A 6,999-nucleotide genomic window follows, 5' to 3' on the forward strand; every position below is an offset into this window, starting at 1 on the left:
GATAGATAGATAGATAGATAGATACACATATGTGTGTATTGCTGGAGTTGCAAACATGGGTGCACTTGACAAACTCAGCGTGGCTATTCCCCATTGAAAGATTGTTGCATCCAGGACCCTTAGCACTGTGATATGCTACTCAATACCACTGGCATGGCCAGGTGTAAACAATATCTGACCTTTGTTGTGTATGTAACCATGGAGATTGTGATGTCCCTAGGCCCACCAAAGAACAGCCTTGTCAGAAGCAGCACTGCCATGAGCAGAAGCAGCAGCACCATAGGTTGTCAAATAAGCTGGATTTAACCAAGACAAGTGAGTCCAATAGGATGCAGGTATGTCCTCTATCCTTACAGCTTCCCGTGGCTGTTGGTTTTATACCGTTTGGGGACAGCCAAGGAGGCGTCAGCAGGAAACACAGGTAAGTGTGTGCTTGTGTGTGTGTGTGTGTGTTTCCTATACAGATCCTAAACCCAGTATCACATGCAAGTAGGAGGAGTAAGAAGGGTTCCTGCCAAAGCCAGGTTATGGATTGCATTTAAAAACGTTCCATCAGAGTGAAATGGACTCCCATCTTCCTGCTTAGCAATATTGATATGGGTTTAGGGTCTGTTGTGTGTACTGGTGGGTGATTGCCACCCAGCCAGAGTGTGTATGGGAGGCTGCCAGCCAGCCTCCCTTCCTACAAGTAGTGATGGTGCATGTGAAGGGGACAGCGATGGTTCCTCCCCTTTCACAGTTATCACTTCTCATCCTTCCTTTTGGCTGGTATCAAATGTAGTGTCTGTTTATATCAGTATAATATCTGATATGTCCCCTATCTGGTAGCATATATTAAGTGCACCACCAGGTTTCAGTGTTGGAAAGAAAGATTACCTGTTTATTTGCTGCTGCAGCTGCTTGCTGGCTAGTGCAGTGGGCCCTTACTGCAGGCAAAAGACAATAGGTGGTGCCGCTTGTGTCTGGCCCCTGTTGGAGCGACCAGGCACAGGACTGCTGCTGCTGAATGTCCTATTTAATTGAATAAGCTCAGCAACCAGCACACCTGTGCAGGTTGGACATGACATGATAGGTAGCTGTCTTTCAGGTAGTGGGTGCTGAATCTTGTTAATTGACATGGGGGTGTCATTGATGTTGATTGACCATGCATTGGTTTTGTGGTATTGGAATAATAAAAACAAATGTTGCCAGCCAGCCATCCATTGCAATAATGGATAGGACATCAGCTATGAGGCATTTGTTTATAGAAACTGCTGCTCACAACTAATGTTGCAATATAGTGTCTTCATCTGCTGGTGGTATTGAATAAGCAATAGTGCAATGATAGGGTCTGAAAAAGAAGAAAAATAAGAAGCAGCAGCATTGTTGGAGTTGCAAACATGGGTGATGGGGGTTCGGGCAAAAGCCAGGCTATGGATTGCATTGCTAAATGCTCCATCAGAGTGGAATGGACTCCTGTCCTTCTTTTAAGTAATAATGTGGGTTCAGCCTGTGCTGTATGTATGTTTGGTTGGCTGACTGCCACCCACCCAGAGAGTGTATGGGAGGCTGACTGGCTGCCAGCCTTCCTTCCATTCCTATGAGTACTCATGAAGGGGACATGGTTGGTTCCATCCCTTTCCCGGTTATCCCCTCTAGGCCTTTTGGTTTAGATCAAGTGTAAAAAAAGAAAGGGGCTTGCGATAGATTGCATCCTCAGGCACGTTTTTTTTGTGTGAATACTTGCACTTGGGTGACTTGTGAGCACATACCTCAACTCTTTAATAAAATAACGTGTGTGTGTAAATGTATAAATATATATATATATATATATATATATACATATAAAACATCTGTTATGGTGAATGTATTATTTATTGTGTACATGATTGACATTTGATTGGTAGTAAATATATTTTCAATCAAAAATCTGTTCTTATTACTTTAATATCTGATACGATCCCTATCTGAAGACCATAAATTAAATGGATTTTTGAGAACGGGAGCTCATTTGGAAGCTTGCTTCCATCGCCTTATGCATTGACCTGATGTGGCAGTATCTTCGGCTAGTGAACAGTGCACCACCCCATTCCAGTGTTAAACAAGAAAGATTCTCATTTAATCCTCTGTGGGTGAGAATTTGAGTTTGAGAATTGGAGACCAAAATGATGAGTTGCATTGACTGGTTTATGAACGTCTATTCATTTAGCGTTTTAATGACCATGTTTGCACACTGATTGGTGTAAAAAAAAAAAAAACTAAATAATAATAATCTAGCACACCTGTGCAGGTTTGACATGACATGACAGGTAGCTGTCTTGTTGGTGGTGCTGAATCCTGTTAAATGATGTGAGGGTCTCATGCCTATACACAAGGGTACGTCATTGCTGTTGCTTGACCATGCATTGGTTTCTGTGGTCAGTGAATGATAAAAACAAAATTTATCATCCATTGATGGATGGGAAATCCGCCATGAGACATTTGTTTTTAGAAACTGCTGCTCACAACCAATGTTGCAATGGAGTGTCTCCATCTGCTTGTGTTATTAGAAAGGTATTAGTGCTTTGATTGGGTCTGAAGAAGACGAAAAAATATATATAAAAAAAAAGAAAGAAAAAAAGAGAGAGAGACTGACTTAGTGAGCGAGTGAGTGAGAGAGAGTGAGTGATTGAGTGAGTAATTGAGTGAGTGAGTGAGAACAAATGAATTAAAGCAAGTGAGTGAGTGAGATCGAATAAATGAAAGTCTGAATGACAGAAAGAAAAAAGGATGAAGAAAGAAGCATGTAGAAAAAAAATGTATATGGAGTTGCCAGTGGTGTACCTAGGGGGGGGGGGGCGGCCCCGCCCTGGGTGCCACTCTCAAGGGGGATGCCAGGGGCGGACTGACTCGCCGCCGCAAAATAAAAAAAATGTTTTTTAACACTTTGACGCCGCCCGCGCTCTGTGTCTGCCCCCAACCCCCACGCCCCCCCTTTCCTTACCTCCCAGGCAGCCTGCGGCGTGCGGCCCTACAGAACCGCTGTGGCTGCCTAGGAGAATCGTCATCACGTTAGTGATGACGCGTGAGACGTGGTGCCAGCAGAGAGGAGCGCGCTGGAGATGAGCATGAGCCCTCCAGCAGAATGTTGCAGCGCCAGGCCTCCCGCTACTGTGGCCGTACAGGTAACCAGCTCCCCACCTGCATGGCCTCCCTCCCATCACCCACCACCATATAGGTAACCCCCCCCCACCTGCCTGCCCCCCTTCTACCTCCCCCCTTCAACCCCTTTGGCTGTCCGGGCATGCTGTGAGTTGTAGTTTTGCAACAGCTGTAGGCACCCAGATTGGCAAACACTGCCTTAGGGCCTAAGCCAGTGTTTCCCAACCAGGGTACCTCAAGCTGTTGCAAAACTACAACTGCCAGCATGCCCGGAGAGCCAAAGGCTCTCCGGGCATGCTGGCAGTTGTAGTTTTGCAACAGCTGGAGGCGCCCGGGTTGGCAAACACTGCCTTAAGGCCTAACCCAGTATTTCCCAACTAGGGAGCCTCCAGCTGTTGCAACACTACAACTGCCAGCATGCCCGGAGAGCCTTTGGCTGTCTAGGCATGCTGGGAGTTGTAGTTTCGCAAAATAGCTGGAGGCGCCTGGGTTGGCAAACACTGCCTTAAGGCCTAATCCAGTGTTTCCCAACCAGGGAGCCTCCAGCTGTTGCAAAAGTACAACTGCCAGCATGCTCAGAGAGCCTTTGGCTGTCTAGGCATGCTGGGAGTTGTAGTTTTGCAACAGCTGGAGGCGCCCGGGTTGGCAAACACTGCCTTAAGGCCTAACCCAGTGTTTACCAACCAGGGAGCCTTCAGCTGTTGCAACACTACAACTGCCAGCATGCCCGGAGAGCCTTTGGCTGTCTAGGCATGCTGGAAGTTGTAGTTTTGCAATAGCTGGAGGTCCCTGGGTTGGCAAACACTGCCTTAGGACCCAGAGTATTGTATTATACTCCAGAGCTGTACTCACTATTCTGCTGGTGAGATCACTGTGAAACAGAACAACTTTTTTTTACATTTATTATTTTATTATTATATAGATGTATAGAGGGTGGGGTGTAACTCTGTATAGGTATATGCAGAGCTACACCCCCCCTCTTACCCATAGGTATATGCAGAGCTGCACCCCCCCCCTCTTCCCCATAGGTATATGCAGAGCTACCTCCCCTCCTTCCCATAAGTATATGCAGAGCTACACCCCCCCTCTTTCATATATGTATATGCAGAGCTACACCCCCCCCCCCTTCCCCATAGGTATATAGTGTAACTCTGCATATACCTATAGGAAAGAGGGGGGTAGCTCTGCATATACCTATGGGAAAGAGGGGGGGAGTGTAACTCTGCATATACCTATGGGAAAGAGGGGGGGTGTAACTCTGCATTTACCTATGGGAAAGAGGGGGTTTCCTGGCTACCTACCTGCCCTTTTACTGTGCAGGACACCAAGGAGTGCATTATTACAGTTTGTGGGCCTATAGATGGAAAGATTGTAGAGGAGGGGAGAACACTGGAAAAATGCAGAGTCTGACATGTTTTTCCTGCAGATGTTAAGAGATCCACATGGCGGTCTTATCCGGACAGAGAAGAAAAGTAAAGAGGACGCCGCTTATCAGAAAAGACGTAATTGTGAGTCCCAAAATGTAACTGTAATCACTTATATGGTATACACATCCTGTGTACAGCTGATATCTACCGCCATATGGTCCTGTATATAATCACTTATATTGTATACAGATCCTTTATAGTATACTGGTTTGTATATAGTGGTTTTATTCAGTACAGTATGGCGGTATTATCCAGTTATTGTGTGGTGGTATATATTTACTCCTTGTATACCAGTATTATTGGTCATGGAAATTTACTTACGTTAAAGTGTTTCTTACATATATACATTTTTATTTATTGTGTGTGGGATTTGGGTGGAATAGGGGAGTGGCAGAAGATTGACTAGCTGCAGAGACTAGTAGGGGCCCTTGCCTTTTTTTTTTTTTGGTCCGGGGGCCCAGAGTGTTGTCAGTCCGCCCCTGGGGGGAGGGGAGGGAGGGGGTGTAATTAAGGGGGGTGCGCGTGTGTGTGGTGGGCGGGGGGTGTGCCAAACAAAGGGTCCGCCCCTCCCGACAGCCCACCGGAGAACCACTCACCCAGGCTACATCCGGATCGGCACTACAGACAGCTCGCATTATTTACAAGACACTGCGGTCTGCTGAGATTGCTACCCGTGAATATCGCTGCCCTCCGAGATCGCTATCTGCCGAGAAGGAGGGTGAGTGGTGCTGTGCACCGACACTTTGTATCCCAAGACCGCAACATAGTTGCTACATCTGCTGCTACAACTGCTACTATTTCTACAATTGCTATTGTAACTTGTGTGACCTACTGGATTTCACAGAAGTTCACCCAATACTGAACTGTGATTTTCCTATACAGCACTGTGATTTTCCTATACAATATTGGATATCACTGGACTTACTAACTGTTACTAAAGAGGCATGTTGCTAACCACCATAGTGGACATTTATGACAATTATTGGTGCATTCTTGCTTCATTTTTATTATGTGTATTTTTTATCTGCATTTTTATTGAACATTTACCAATTCATCTCTGCAAGGGCCCTGCAGAGTGATTGACCATTCATTCATAAACTAATATTAATAAATTAAATTCTTAATAGATCCACCATCCCTCTTTTCTTACTACCACTTGCATATCCCCAGTGTTCTTGAGGACTGGTATATATATATATATATATATATATATATATATATATATATATATATATATATATACATTTTCCCAGATTTGAAAATTACTTCTCTTACTACAATACTACAGAGGAAATTATTTTCTTTTTGGAACACAGAGCTCGCTACTGACATCACGAGCATTGTGCTCTCCGCTGACATCTCGGTCCATTTTAGGAACTGTCCAGAGCAGTATGTTTGCTATGGGGAATTTCTCCTACTCTGGACATTTCTTAAAATGGACAGAGATGTCAGCAGAGAGCTCTGTGTTCCAAAAAGAAAAGAAATTCCTTCTGAATTTAGGTCCATACACCCAGAACAGAATGGTAATCCTAGTTCCTGACTCTCGGAGGATTTGATACTGCCGCCACTCTTTTCGGCGGTGCCTGGGGACCCAGTCCACTCGTCTCTCCTGAAGGTCAGTTCGCCCACTAGTACTGTGATTGCAGCATATTACCTGTAGACATAGCTCTATGCACTAGCCCTCTTGTCTGGTAATTCTCCTTCTTTTCTCTTGTTTCCCTCTTTTTCTCTTGATATCCTTCTCCTCTTCCTCCTCTCTCCCTCTCACACTTTCTTTCCCTCTTCTACACTTCTTCCCCCCCCCCCACACCCCAAATGTATGGGTTATTGTTCCTGCAGTTTTTTTTTTATACTTTACATGCCTATGTTCGCTGCAGGTCCCGAAAAGGGGATCTGTAGAAGTTAGATATTGGTTATACTAGTGCCTTACGTAGTTTCTGAACCACAGACGTTAATACCTGCCATCCTTCCGAACGTTAGCAAGAGTCATGATATGGTATACTGCTCTGATTGCCGTTCCTGCTTGTCAGGGACCTCTGTAGGCATACTCCATTCGTAATATGTTATGAGGAACTTACCTATCTACATTGCAAGTCATATTATATTTGCATTTTGTTTGCCTAACCTGTATTGGCTCACAACCATGGATGACTTGTTTATCTTTATCTTATCTTGTCTTGTTTATCTTGTAAACTTCGATAAAATCTTTAATACGGAAAAAAAAAAAAAGAAATTCCTCTGTAATATTCAACAGCTAATAAGTACTGGAAGGATTTAGATTTTTTAATAGAATTTACAAACCTGCTTAACTTTCTGGCACCAGTTGAAAAATATATATATAAAAATTGAAATCTAACAAAAGGAAAGGTGTGCAAAAAACACCATGTGCCACCTACACTACCAAGTATTGATGCGATGCAAAGACCTCTAAAAGGGTGGAAGGGACCAGTGT

At 44.4% G+C, this 6,999-nt stretch overlaps 2 pseudogenes; both read left to right on the plus strand.

Annotated features, from left to right (window-relative positions):
* Window positions 1-746: 746 nt before the first annotated feature.
* Window positions 747-849, plus strand: LOC130292159 (U2 spliceosomal RNA; annotated as a pseudogene).
* Window positions 850-1,889: 1,040 nt separating this feature from the next.
* Window positions 1,890-2,066, plus strand: LOC130292116 (U2 spliceosomal RNA; annotated as a pseudogene).
* The last annotated feature ends 4,933 nt before the right edge of the window (window positions 2,067-6,999 follow it).

The sequence above is a fragment of the Hyla sarda genome, chromosome 9, assembly GCF_029499605.1.
Source record: "Hyla sarda isolate aHylSar1 chromosome 9, aHylSar1.hap1, whole genome shotgun sequence".
Lineage (NCBI taxonomy): Eukaryota > Metazoa > Chordata > Amphibia > Anura > Hylidae > Hyla > Hyla sarda.